At 38.4% G+C, this 15096-nt stretch overlaps 1 long non-coding RNA gene across 1 annotated transcript in view; it reads right to left on the reverse strand.

Annotated features, from left to right (window-relative positions):
- LOC113947404 overlaps positions 1-15096 on the reverse strand; it is a 17870-nt gene continuing 2774 nt past the window's right edge. The window contains exons 2-3 of the long non-coding RNA XR_003527714.1: positions 289-427; positions 1-185 (exon numbers count right to left, since the gene is read on the reverse strand). This is a non-coding gene — a long non-coding RNA (uncharacterized LOC113947404). The remainder of the gene's footprint in view (positions 186-288; positions 428-15096) is intronic.

Here is a 15096-nt window from a genome sequence, read left to right on the forward strand (position 1 = left end):
TGGGGCAAGGTATTGTGTCTAGGACAAATACTGCTTTATGCCCTTACTGATGTCTGTCATTTCATTCGCTTACAGTGTTTGTTCAATCTTGGTGTGACGGACAGGTCCTGGTCAGGCAATGTTGCCAAACATACAAGAGAGTCCTAGGGAAGAAAGAGGATGGCAGAATATTCATTGTTTCTGTCCTGCCAAAAGGCACAGGAAAAATACAGAGAATAAAACACATGTGAAAGTCTTGAGCATATTCTCTGTCCCCTTGTTCCACAGATGTTTAAACAAGTCTTTTACCTGTTGAGCATTTGTGCTATATACTTTATTTCCTTTGAAAGTAAGACTTTAGTTATCTTCAATCTTCAGAAGAGACCAGAGATTTTTTTTCAATATCCTTGCCAAAGCATGCTGGCTGCCAGTTAAAGTCTTCAGATACCTGATGTAAGCAGAAAAGACAGAAGATTATATGACCACATTGGCTGCAAAGTGTAAAAGTAAACAGGGAAGAGATTCAGAAAAAAAGTTGTGGAAGAAATGTATTGAAAAAGACAGAAAATTACCTGTAGTAGACAAATATCCTTTAAAAACAAGTAAATGACAAAAAACAAAAAGGTGCTTTGGGGTATCACTATGGCCTAGTTACCTTGATACATGTTTTAGAAATTCAGAGCTGTGATAAGAACAGACTTCAGTTTTTTTCAGCTATGAGCTGAGAGCATTCCACTGCAAGGAGAAGTCCCTCTTGGGTCCCTGCCTGCTCTGATGCTCCCTGCCTGCTCCTGTAGCCTGCCAGCAGTGCTGAACAGCAGTGTTGGCAGACGGTACTTTTCTGTCAGGGCCAACACTGAAAATGTGAATGGGCAACTTCTGTCAACAAATTAGATAATATCACCATGGAAATTTAAGGAAGACCAAAAAGCTTTGCATTGACAGCTCAGTAGCCTTCAAGCAATGACATCGAGAGTTAATAGCCTGGGCAAACTCCCAGTTTGCTGCCTAACGTGACTTCCATCTTTAACTCTGGTGTTCCTCATTTTTCCCCCATTATTTATCCAGTTATTGAATCATAAATACAGACTATCATTTCAATAAGTCTTGTTTGTTTAGAAAAACTTTGTCTAGGGCCTTAAGGTAGCCAGTATCCACTGGATACCCATTTCAGTATCCACTGAAATAACAAGGAAATATCTTATTTTACTAAAACTTTCAAATTTAAAAGAAAACCAACAAAACCTGACTTTGAGATTCTACTAGTCATGGAGTTATGAGGGTGACTTCTAGGAAGTAGAAGCTAAAAAAATGAAATGGAAAAAGCTGTCAAAATTTTAACTTTCTATTTGAAGTGCCTTGTTCTTGATGCCTGATTCAGATAGTCTTAGGACAACTGTATTATGGGAAAAATACTCTAGGAATGTTAAACTGTCTGCATCTGGATGCTTAAATAAATATGAAAATTCACCAAATCATTAGTTGTTCTTGAAATAGCTACACATGTAGACGATGGAGAGGATTTGGAATAATTTGGAGAGGTTGGTATTTGCACAGCAGTAGGGAAGAAATTATCCAGATGAGAATTAAAACAAAACTAACAACAAAACATGCATAAAATTGGACAGGTATGATGGGATTGAAATATCACCCAAGTTAAACAAAACATCTTGTTTACTTATAGCTTAGAGTTATGCAGATGGTGAATTATTTGGGCTAATTTATGCAAGATACCCCCAAATAACCCATCTTCAGTGTTGCTCGTGTACCTATGAGAGATTGTCATGCCTTGTCTTCCCAGGACAAAGGAAATATGATTACAAAATCATAATACATTCCTATGGACACCAGTCAGCACTTCTGAAGGGACATAAGTGCTACAATATAGTACAAATTTGTATTTTACAAATTTTTTTTTTTTTTTTTACTTCTGGTCTATTGAGTGCTTTTGTATAAATCAACATTCGTAGATACAGAGTCAGGGAAATGGGAAAATATCATGTTTCTCTGTGGATTATACTCTTTTGCCTTACGTTTGCTTTTCTTGGCAAGAAATGTAGGTGAGGCACTGACAACAACAAGCATGCCTCCTAGATTGAAAATGCAGAATACTTTTGACAGCCCTCCAAGGCTTATGTTATCAGCCAAATTAGTACTGTTCCAATTAAATCTGCTTCAGGAAGAATTTCTTCACTGAAAAGATGGTAAGGCATTGGAATAGTTTGCCCATGGAGGTGATGGAATCGCCATCCCCAGAAGTGTTCAAGAAACAACTGGATTGTGGTACTTAGTGCTGTGGTTTAGTTGACAAGATGGTATTTAGTCAAAGGTTGGACTTGATGATCTTAGAGGGCTTTTCCAGCCTTAATGAGTCAATGATTATATGAAGGCTAAAAGCTACATTGCCTAGCACTTTTCACATTTTTGAGACCCTATCTCACAACTTAGAAGTCTTCCATGGCTGCTCATGCTCAGTGGTCTGAGCAATCCAGTGTGCTGCAGATAGAGAGGGAAAATGGTGACTCTCCATCCCTTGCCACTGACCCCATCTTCTTTATCCTAAATGGACCTTCCCTCCAACAGCCAAGGAAAGTTCTCTAGTTTGGGGGCTTCTGTTTTTTTTCTGTGGGGTTTTTTGGGTGTTGGATTTATTGTTTGGGTTTGTTTTTTTTTTCTCCCCTTGCAGGGGAAGTGGTGCTCCATACTTTATACAGTTTAACATTCGAAGGCACAGAAACAGTTCTGAGTGTCCAGACATAAGAAGGATGCTACCTTTTGACACCTGAACTTGATCGTGCTGATGTAGAAACACATCTTCCTTAAGCCTTATGATGTGCGCTGAACAGTTATTGATTGTGAGAACCATGGCCTGACAAACAAATCTTTCCACAAATACTTATCTGAATACTTATGGGCTTTGGACCTGACTTTCCTTTAAGCAAGGACTGAAGCTATCAGTATTACTTGGGAAGTTTTAATTTTTTAGCAGTGATTGGAAACAGTTCACAGAAAGCAAGATGAGTTCAGAAGTGTAGCATTTACAGAGTAGAAAAAAAGATGGTTAATCAACATGTGCTTGTGTTGGTATATTTTAAAAAGACTTGGAATTTTAAGTATGGTTCCTGGAATAACTGTTGGACAATTATTATACATGTTTTTTGTTTAAAAATATTTAACATGTAAAAAATCCACTAAGAAGAAATTGACAAAAGGATGTTGTTCTTGTTTCATATACTTGTCTTAAATAATCCATATAGTTATGAAAGCCACAGCTTAATAAATGGATATCTTGAAACAGCAATGCCTTTTTCCCCACATCAGCAAAGCTGCTTCTGCTGAAGCTAGATTTCTCTTCTTAGATGTTAGCAGCAATTTCGTATAGTTTTAAGTACGATTCCAAGGCATCAGTACAACACGAGCCATGAGAGGGCAACACTTTTGCATAGCCTGTACAGGGAGCTGGGGTTTGGATGACTTCCCCCCCCCCCCCCCAAGTCTCCATTCCAAAAGCTATAGGGCAGTGTAGGGTTGGTTGTGGTTTTTTTGTGATGAGATTAATCTCTTTATCCATTGACAGTGCAGCTAAAAAGAGTACTTTTTTCAGATTGTCTACCTACACTTCAGAACCACTTGCAGTCCCAACAGCAACTGACAAAACTACTAACAAAAAGGTCTAACTGGAGAAATATTCAATTATGTTTTAATTCAAGTGGGGCTTTTTAGTGAGAAATGAGTCCAAATGAACAGTGTATTCTATTCACACTCCCAGCATGGGAGCAGACTTGGCACAAAAATGAATACATAATTAAAGGTGGGTTTGCACTTCAGATTGGTCCAGATTTCAGTTAATTTTCTGCTTTAAACACTTCTTTAGAACCCATACTTTTTTAAAAAATTGTTTGAATTCCAACTCACTGAATTCGCTGAAAGGATGTATTCTCTTCAAAGATTTCAGAAGTTAGTCTTATTTGCAGGTCATTTGGTTGAAATATTTTGAACAAAAACTGTCAGAAAATAGCCTCAGATCTCAAAAGGATTCTTGAGTTTTCATGTTTCTAACAAATTTTCATAATTTTTTTCCTTTTTCTGTAAATCTATAAATGAGGATCCTGGCTCCAAATCTCCAGGAAGAATCTAACAAATCCTTCTCTTAATGAAAACATGCTGGTTGGGTTTTTTTGGATTAGTTTTGATTTTGCTTAATCTAGTCGTAAGGCCTTTTAAAAAGCAGCAGTTAAAACTATAGGCATCACTGTGTTGAGAAGCGTGTCATTCTGTGTTCCTTTTAATTAAAAACAAAAGTGTAGATTAATTTCTCCTCCTCATTGAACCTCCTTATCTCTAGAATATATGACAAAAAAAGCAGTGATGGCTTTTCTGTTCTTGGAAAGAAGAGGTTGGGGTTTTTTGTCATAATCTCTATCACCTTTGTCATCGTGATGGGGGAGGGGGTGGCAAAACAAATATTGAGCTTTGTAAAACTGCACCAATTTACATTTCCTAGTAATTAAATGATTTACATGCAACAAAGAAGTAATTGCTAACTATAGGAAGTAAAAGAGGGAGTGGGGGAGGGTTGGGGAAAATCAGTGGGAAACAAAGACTCTTTGTGGGATCTACAAGAGCCAAACATAGTTTGTTTAAACCAGTTGGGCAGGTTAAATGTAGAGACGCTGCTCTTTCAAGAAGAAATCCCCTAGAATTGTCAATTACTCTTCACTATAGACAATGACTCATTGTCCACTGAATAAACAAAATAAAAAAGCAGTTGTGAACATCATGATAAAAACACCTTTGAGAAAAGCCTATGGTCTTTACAATTCAGACCTAGGTGACAAACTGTGATCCACCTCCAGCATTAGCTTTTCAGTAGCTCCCAGTTTTTTCCCAAAAGGATGAAGGAGTTCTCTTTCACTAAGCACCATATTTCAGTATCTATGTGATCAGCACTGAATCAAGTATGCATTGCAAAAAAATAAAATGCCCGGGGAGAATTCTTTTTAAGTTGAATTTAGTATTTCACAATTATTCCAGCTGTATGTTCACTAATTATATTCCTGATGTTTACTCAGTGAAAACAACTTGTATGGTATGTTAGTACAATGGTGCTGACTGGAAAAAAATCTCCATATGATATATCCACCTCAAAAGTGGCCTACCCTTATCTGAACCTAGCTGTTTCCTATTAGTTAATTAGTATTTAAATCCGGTGATAAAAATGTGATGGAAAGAATGAGCTGTGCATTAGCAGCCTTGATACAGCTCCTCTTAGATATTGTAACTTGGAGTGAATAAAGATAAAGTAACAAATTGCTTTAAAACTCCTGCCACCTCTCAGGTAGAGACCACTTCCAGGCAAAAGGACAGAATGTTCTTACTCAGTGGGTGGGTTTTTTAAGAGCACTTAATAGATTACAACCAGAGAGGCTATTTCTAGTCCAAACTACACTGTGCCTTTGTAGTCTATACTGATGGATCCAGAAATGAAAGAACATCTGTCAAAAGAGCTTTTATATTGGAAAAATACATTTATATCTCTGCAAACTTTTAAAGAAGACTTCTGCTCGTTACTGCTTGTTACTTCAATAGATTAAAAAAAAAAAAAAAAAAAAGAAAAAGAACTTTCCAACTGAACGAGACACCAGCATAGCACATGAATTCAACCCTACCTTGAAATGAAATAGTTTTCTAGTACATAGAGCTCCCGGTACCATTTGAATACATCTGTTGAAAACAAATGCTGTGGTCATTTAGTGGACAGGGTCTGTGCATACAGTCAGAACAAATTTTCCAATAAACAGCCACATGCTAGGCAGGATCCTAGGAAGTGATCTGAGTTTAGCAAAACTCTCAGAAAGGTTTAGTGTGAAAATTTTGCAAAGACTGGAAAAGACCAAATTTTCTCTTCTTATCATAAAAATAAATTCTAATATGCATGGAAGAGCAAATAATAAATAATTTCCTATTGTTGGCCAAAATTTCTTACCAATTACTGTTAGCAAGAAATTTAGTTCAAAAAGAATAAAAAAGCTGGTAAAATAAGGGAAAATAAGCACTCGCTGTTGAAATATTCCAAAGTTGTTTTGCAAAGTGTGAATGTTATCTCTTAATTCCTAATTCATCAGTCACCTTGAGACAAAGAACTCAGAAACATGCATTTGACCCTGTAGATTTATTTTTACTTTAACTTTTATAACAAATCCAACCCTGAAGAGAAGTTAGAGCAGAAGTTTGAGCAATTACTACAGTGAGATTTTGCTCAAAGTATGATAGAGTTAATAGAACACCACTTTAATAAATTCTGCCAATGAATAACAGAATAATAGCAATAAAAACTCAATATAAAGCTGCTTCAAATTCCAGACATGAAAGTCTTTTAATGAAATAAACTCCCTCTCTATCCTACCCAAATTGTATAGTGCGATTAAAAATTTATCTCGTGTTGTTACTAGGTTTAAATTATAAAGAGAAAGCTAGAAGATATTATATAAAGACTGAAGCTACTGTTTCATTGCCTAGTTCAGGCACTGCTCACCAGCTGATTTACTTATGTCTTGTGCCAAATTACATAAGAGCATGTTGAAGAGACAAGAACGTTTTTTCCTTGGCACTTGTGGCTGGCTACAAATACACCCAAAAATGTTTCCTAAGACCCTGAGTTGTTTTAGTTTCTCTTAGACATTTCTTATTTGCAGCTGAGTTGAAGGGCTTTTATTTTTAAGGGTGAAATAGCAATGGTAGAGTGTTGAGGGGACACAGCTTTTTTGCTCAGCAGAGGCAGAAGTCACTTAATGCTTTCAGCAGTTTTCTCCTTGCTTGCGGAGTAGCTAACAATAGCCCATGCAATAACAAGCTTTGTAAAAATCATCACCTTCAGCAGGTGATGTTTTCCTTTAGTATGTGTACGTATACAGGGGGAACCCCCCAAAACACACACACACACACAAAATCTCAAAAAACCTCCAAACTAAAACAACTGCACCTCAAAAAAACCCCATTCTGAACATCTTTTTCAATTGGCTTGAGAACCTGAGTTCTCATCTGATTGCAGCACAAAGCAGTACAAAAAGAGTAAATTATTGCATGTTTGTTTTCAGATACTGATGTTGAGGGAAGACCATAGAACATTCAATCAGATTTTCTCAGGCACAAGTCTTTAAGATCAATATGTGGAAAGCTCACAAACCTCCAAGTGGTTTAGATGCTAGACTAAATTAAACCCTAAATTAAGGTCAATTACCTTCATTGAAAGCTGCTGGCTCAGAAAATCCTAACCAGGGACTGGTTTTTGGAGGTAGTTAAGTATGGGTGTTCTATGCAGTCAGAATTGGTTCAGTGCAAACCATGTCTGGCCAGTGTAGAAGAGTAGGACTAATTACGAAAATGGTAGAACAGCAGTGTGTTTGGGCTTTCTTCTTTCTATCTCTATTTTGCTAAAAGTTCATAAACTACTTCCACAGTTTTATTTCAATTGCAGGAAACAAGATATTTTACTTCCAATACCACTCTCTAAAAATTGTAATTTTTTTCCATTTCTCTGCCGCTTGTGTTTAGGAAACATACTAATTGTCTCTTCTAAAAGAAAGAGCTAAGAATTCACGTTGCTTGATCCTGTTTTTACTGGTATTTCTTGTGGCCTGGGGCGATAAACCTATTTTTGCTGGCCCACTTCCCACTTCTCTGAAGTGGACATAATTCTCAATACCTGTACTATTCCATAAGAATCTTCTAAAACTTGTGTAAACTGTAAATTGAGATGACTTGTAAAGCGTATGAAGATTTACCAATGAGGATAGCAATACTCACTCTAGACGTGTTAATTTTTTGAAGATTTCCTGTGCTTACTAAGATGACAAGCCAGTGAGCTGAAGGTTAAAAACTAGGACCAGAGGTCCTGTTGACATGCTTTTGTCTATAAATCAGTGGGAAGGAATAGAACAACTAAAGAAAACACTTAGACAAAACCAGATTTATCATTTCCTAGTGTTTCACTAGATATCAACATCTACCTGTAGCTTCTGTGAGGGTAACTTTTCAGCAAAATTGTAACATTTCCAAAGGTTGCAGGAAGAAATAAATTACCATAAGATGAGATGACTCTTTTTCACTAAAACTTTGTGTTTTTATGCAGGTGAAAAGTTAGTTCCCTTCTTGCTACTTTACCAGGAAATAATTGCTTGTTTTTCTGGCAGCTTTAAACAGTTTCTGTTTGTGATCCAAGTTTCCATCCAAAACTTTATCTAAGTGCCATTATTCCAATGCAGAACTTCTAGTTAAATTTTTTCCCAGTGCCTTCTGCAGTATTTTGCCTTTTTTGCTCTTTTTTTCTCTCCACTTAAAAGCCATTAGTTTGCTTGAAACATGCACTCTTCCAGCTGAACAGATGTATCACATGAAAGCTTTGAGGAATGTTCATGGCAGCATCTGGTACTTCACTTTAAAGTTTATTTTTAACATGAAATAGTTGTGAGCGGTCATTTGTAGCTGAAATGCTGTCTTCTAAAAGCAATGCAATCAGCTCTGACCCTTCAGCATAAGGGGAAAAAAGTATGATGATATATGGTTTTAGGTAGAGCTATTACAGTGACTTCACTTTGTTATTCATCACGTTTGTGCAGATCTATGTATTTTATATGCTGAAACTTCCTTTGAAGTCAGGTTGTGTCATGAGAACTGCATCTTCAGAACCAAATCTATCAAAAGCTTTGGCAAACTGTTTTGCTTTTCTGAAAGTCTTTCTTATTCTAGTTTACAGTCACCTTGTTGAAGCGAATTTGTTGCCTTTAATAGGAAATTACCTTTGTAATTTTCATGTGACATCACAGTGTCAACGGAATCATTGCTGCTATTTCTGTGCATAAAATTGATGTCACAATGGTAGGTATGATGGCATAAGATGAGATAGGAGCTCCTGAAAGGCAGGGAGAGGTGATAAAAAGGGGTTTGTGGCAGTTTATAGCCCCTGGGAAGGCTATAGCGTAGGCCTCAGCATGGCTGGAGTACTGAGGGAATGAACCACTGGGGCTGCTGGGGTACTGCAGAGCTGCTCCCTCCTGTACTCCCTCAGGATTGTGAGAGATAGAGGGTTCTTTCACCACCCTGTCAAAGTGGCAGCTCCTATCACTCAAAGGGGAATCCCAGAGTCTAGCTTACAGCAGTTTTCCACTCATTTGGTGCCAGGGCTGGTAGAGTAGCGGAGAACCTCTAGCCCATTATTTCCAGCCGTGAAAAAGGACTGGCAGGAAACATATTTAAGCAGATGTCTTGTGTTCTAACAAAATTCCAGTGAGTCATCCACATGCCCTTAGGCATTCAATGCACCAGACAGCTTCCTAATGCCTGTGGCATCTTGCTCACAATCTAATATTATGCACACATTTCACATAATAAAACCCCACACCTTCAGCTGGGGAAGGCCCATAACGCTTTGCTAACCTTGGTAAATTTGCTGTGAAATTGAGGACCTGGCACAGGAACTCAATGCCTGATACAACTTCAATCTGATTTGATGTTAACAGCCAGAACCTGATTCTGGGCTGCAAGTGGCATCACTGTAGCAATCTTTTGGGTCACCAGCATTTGCCATCTTCAGACAGCCCATGCAGACAAAAGGGTTTTTGTGAACTGGCTGGCAGCCTGTGAGGTATGTAAGCAGCTGTGTGTTACCTTAATTTTCCCCTTCTTTGTCCCAACATGCCACTCGGGGACTGACTCAAAGTGAATTAAAAGAAAAGCAAGATGTTTCAGCTTTTAACAGCAGCAAGCTCTTTTTCTGCCATGGTTGGAAAAATGAATGTCCTAAATCTGGCCTTTTGATACTCCTTCTCCTCCTAGCAGAAAAAATAAAGCCCCATGTGCTGTAGTCTCCAGTTAATGCTATCTCGTAAATCAATTTTCAATACTGAATGGAAGCGTCAGAGGAGGACATGTATCCAGCTAATGATTTACTTACTGAAAGATTGAGGAAAATATTTGTGCACAACCATGTCCTGCACAGCTGATAATGAACAACCCCACCTGTTCGGTCCCATATTTCTGGCCTACCACTAAGCCTGGATGTGAAGCAGTGGTTTCTGTATCAGCAGCAGCAAACCAAAGCCTCATCTTCAACACTTGCTTGGATGATTGAAAAATATGTTTGCACTATGCTATGTGTTTCATACAGCTCATAACCTGATGTCATGAATCAACATGAAACCATCCCTAGGAATAAACCCTGGGTAAATCAAAACATGTTACGGAAGCATGAAAAAAAGATTTATCAGTGAAAACTAGTGTGGGAAATAAATAGAGAAATTTATAGCAATATGACATCTAAACTGAATCTTACACTGTTGCAGAGATGACCTTGGATTAGTATAATTTGGAGTCTTCTATAAGCCTGCTTGCTCTGTTTCACACAAGCAACTCAATTACTTCCTTTTAAAAGAGAAATAATGCTTTTTCCAGTCAGTCTCTCCATTTATTCTGTAAACATAGTTCTCATCAAATGTCATTTTTACTTATGATTATTATACCAGATTGTCTAAAGACACTGTTAAGTATGCCATGCAGCCAAGTATGTTTATGGAGGAGATAACTTTAGAGACTGCTTTACAAGTGCTGGCATTTGGTTTTGCTTCCTTTGGGGTCTCAAACGATGCATATTGCCTTTTTGACTAAGATGCATCCATTTTATCAGTGTACTCCTGTACCAAAAATAGTTAGTTAAGCAGCCTCAAAACTGGGAGTTATTTCAGGTGAAGCAAGCAGCAGGGGTGTTTTTCTTCTCCAGAGAAAATGAGGCCTCTTAGTTTCACTCTTTGATTAATTTCAGGCTAATTTTAGTAGATCTGAAGCCTTGAAAACACTCTTCTCTGAATTGTGTGAAAACATTGACTCAGTGTTGCTGAATTTCTGGCATTTCTCAGATTCTCTAATGTCCTGAGAGAACTCAGATTGAATCTTAAATTGTTAAAGAAGTGATCTCACTTTCACCTGTGGTGGGATCAGATCTTTTATCTTTGAAGTCTCAAACTGCTGCACCCTATTCTCAAGGGCTTTGACTTGCAAATACTGCTCCTATATAGGAAACCGAAATCTTGTCATGCAAGAAGATGGTTTGTCCTGTTATGTATACTTTAATTTGCATTTTTGTCAAGGAGAAGGAGAAAAGCACAAGATCAATGTAAAGAACCTGGCCTCTGGAAACCTAGTTTATTGTTGTTCTCGTGAAACTGAAATCACATACACCTCTGCTCTTGCCTGATAAGACATAACATCTGAGGTTACCTGTATGAATGCCTCATGCCAGTGTCCTGCACTGACAGTAAGGGGAAATTAACTAGTGTGACTCTTTTAAGAACAACATTGGTAGAAAATGAAAACATGAGGAAGCCTTCCTTGCTGTTAAATTGATTTGCTATGGAAGTGGGAACAATTCTTGCCTGCCTCTTGCTTGTGAGTTGTTCTCTTGCTATGAGAAGAGGGTGTGTTCATGTTGTAAGTAGTAAACAGGCAGTGTAACTTACTCTATGTAGTGTATTTCTTCTGTATATGGCTTCATTTTTTGGTATGAAACTAAGGGGAGTACCAAAGCTACTACAGACTACAGAAAGCAAATGTAACAGAGACAGTACCCTACATTTTAAGAGATGAACCTGAATGCACCAGATAGTGACATCCCTGCATGGTGGCTGATCAACAGCTTCATCATTACATCCTATGCCAGAAATTTAAATACCTTAGCTTACCATAGACATATTTTAATCCAAACTTTTGCATTTGACAGAAGTTAATATCCAATTTTTATTCTGACTCTTAAGATAGTCAGGAAACTTGGTTTTGCAGGTTTTTGGCTAGGACCTACTTTCTGTTCATACTGATGACTAACAGGACTCAGTGGTTTAAATATTTTCCAGTAGGAAAAAATATTCAAGACATAAATTGCATTTACTCTGAATAGAAGCCTGCTCAGTGAGGTCCTTGAGGACACTGTGGTTATTCATTCAGTAGGGTTATACTTTGAATATGTAACCCCATCTTGTTCATATCAAATGTGGGTAAAGAGATATTGGTATCTGGCCCACTAACATCCTTAACCATTGAGTTCCTGCTCAATAAAACTGATGGAAACAGGGTCTTTGTTTTGAAAACATAATAAAGAGACCACAAAACCACATACACAAACAAATGCTGGACTAATTCAGCAACTAAAGACATATTTGAAGCCTGAGGTATCAACAAAAGGGATATGAATGAGGAGAAACTTCTTAAGGCGTCTGTAAACCCCTTGTTGCTTGACACTAATGATGTATAAAGTCCACACAAATAATATAGCATGTAAGTATCTCTAACATTTTTATGGATATTCTTCAAAGAAAACTCTTACAGTAAGAGAAATTAAAATGTCCATAGGAAGAGTAGTGTACTTTACAAATGCTAAGAAAGCAATAGAAAGATTGTCAAGTTTCAGGAAGATCTGGATGACATAGAGATATTAGTAAATTCTGCCCTGGATTTGAGTTCAAATGCTTTTGTTCACATAATGCTTAGTGGAAAATAATTTAAGCAAGATACACCATGCTGACTTCATCTATTACATAAATTACATTACCTATGGAATCTGCTAACAGTATTGCAGAGAAGAGTGATATTATCTACAATATCTATTCTTAAGCTGTTTGGAAATCAGCTGCTGCTGGAAAACGTTAACTGGGAAAAAAAATTTGTGCTCCTTTTGATACATGGGGCCTGGGCAATCTTCAACCATATGAAGTTCAACAAGTTCTGCACTTGGGATGGGCCAACTCTGGATGTTTGTACAGACTGAGGAATAAGATGCTTGAAAACAGTGCCACGGAGAGGGACCCAGGGTTCCTGGTTGATAGCGAATTGAATATGAGTCAGCAGTGCCCTGGCAGCCAGGAGGGCCAACCATGTCTGGGGGGGCATCAGGAAAAGCATCGCCAGCTGGTCAAGGGAGGGGATTGCCCTGCTCTGCTCTGCACTGGTGCAGCCTCACCTTCAATATTGTGTGCAGAGGGACAGGGACTGATGTCTCTTCTGTGGTGACCAGTGACAGAATCTGAGGAAGTGGCCCGATGTACTGGACACTGTTGAAGCCACACCTTGAGTACTGTGTCCAGTTCTGGGCCCCTCACTACAGGAAGGACATGCTGGAGTGTGTCCAGAGAAGGGCAGTGAAGCTGGTGAAGGGTCCAGAGGGTAAGTCCTGAGAGGAGCAACTGAGGAAGCTGGGCTTGTTTAGCCTGGAGAAGAGGAAGCTCAGGGGTGACCTTATCACTCTCTACAACTACCTGAAAGGAGGTTGTTATCCCAAACAACCAGCAAAAGGATGAGAGGACACAGCCTCAAGTTGTGCCAAGGGAGGTTCAGGTTGGACATCAGGAGAAATTCTTCACTGAGTGGTTGTTAAACATTGGAATGGGCTGCCCAGAGAGGTGGTGGAGTCACCATCCCTTGGAGGTGTTCAAGAAATGACTGGGCGTGGCACTTAGTACCATGGTCTAGTTGACAAGATGATGATCAATCAAAGGTTGGACTAGGTCTCAGAGGTCTTTTCCAACCTAAATGATTCTGTGATTCTGTGACATTGTGCCTAGAAGCCCAAGCTGAGTGAATTTGCCTTAGGGAACTGTTGTTATTAATTTCTCACTCTATTTTTTTCTTTTTTTTTTTTCCCCTGCTTTCTTATATTCTCAGTAATTGTTATACAGAGGTTTCTTCTTTCATATTATTTGAATAGGTACCCAATGGGATAGGGCTAATGTTTTGTGGATCCTAATACTCAGCAGTAACCTAATAACTTTGTGGAGAGGTACAAATTTATACTATGGTATTCCATGGCTTTTATAGCAGCACTTCTGATAGTCATCCTCGAATAGCACTTGTTGAATTCATTAGGGAGCACTGATGTTTGCTAAACAGCAGATCTTGTTAATAATTCAGTTCCTTTCAAGCCCTTTAAAACATGATTCTCATGTCTATAAATGTGATTTGCAAATTGGGTAAGCTGACTGTGCTAGTTTAGTCTAGGCCTTCCTTGGTGACCAGTTTGTAACCAAGGAAGTGTGCAGATTTACCCAGTATTCCCTACGATTTTTACGTAAGTCAGACTATAAGAAGAAAGGAGGAGAGGTCTTCGCCCTCTCTTTCCTTCCGGTGGCCTTGGAGGTGCGGGTTTTCCTACTGTTGAGTCTGTCGGGTTGGGGAGTGAGGCCTGATAAGGCCTTGCCGACCTTGGGAGACAGAGGTTGCCAGCAGTCGTTCCAGTGCGACTTTCTGTTGTCCCAAGGAGAGTAGTAAGATATTCTTTTGCTAATTCTTTTAGTTGCTAGATCTTGGGCTACGCATCGGGATATATATATTTTATTTTGGTTTTGTTCCTTTTTTTCCCTTCCCCCTTCCTTTTCCCTTGTGAAATTGTATACATATATCAATTGTATATAACTGTAATATAAGTGTAAATATATTTATATATATTGCTTTAGCTGTCTCTCACTCATTTCGGTTCTCTTGGTTTTTTTTCTCTTCTCTCTTGGTTGGCGGGGGGGGACTTCTTGTGGTGAGGTTTGGAGACTTGGCAGGGAGCCAGCTTCAAACCATATCACTGATGAAGAGTGCTTTTTGCCAAGAAAAAGCACAATATAACAGCAAGGAATGGAATGAGTTGAAAGAGGAGAAGTTGAGGTAAAGGACTGCAACATTCAAGTTGTAGACTTAAAGGAACTTTCTTCTCTTTCAAATGCTCTAAGGAAAATTTTTGGTCTTCATTTATTTTGTATTATTTTGACTGTCTTCCTTGCTATTTGATATGAAAAATTCTAAGGACGCTAGAGACTGCTGCATTTTAGGCAAGTGACTCGGCAAGAACTTTTTTCTGCTCTTCTCACTCTATATCAGTATTATGTGGACTAAGTTCTTTTTATCAGCTACAAAGAGATCCTGATGCAAGTTTTCACCCTGTCTGACATATACTTTCCCAGCTATCAGAATTCTGTCTCCCTTTATACTTAATAGAGAAAGAAAGAAGGATTCCCATTTCTCTACAAGTTAAGAAACTGGAGTACTCAGAACTCAATTCTATCTCCTGGAGGCAATGTCTAATATAAGAGC

Source organism: Corapipo altera, unplaced genomic scaffold (assembly GCF_003945725.1).
Source record: "Corapipo altera isolate COAL_440 unplaced genomic scaffold, ASM394572v1 24b, whole genome shotgun sequence".
NCBI classification, from domain to species: Eukaryota; Metazoa; Chordata; class Aves; order Passeriformes; family Pipridae; genus Corapipo; species Corapipo altera.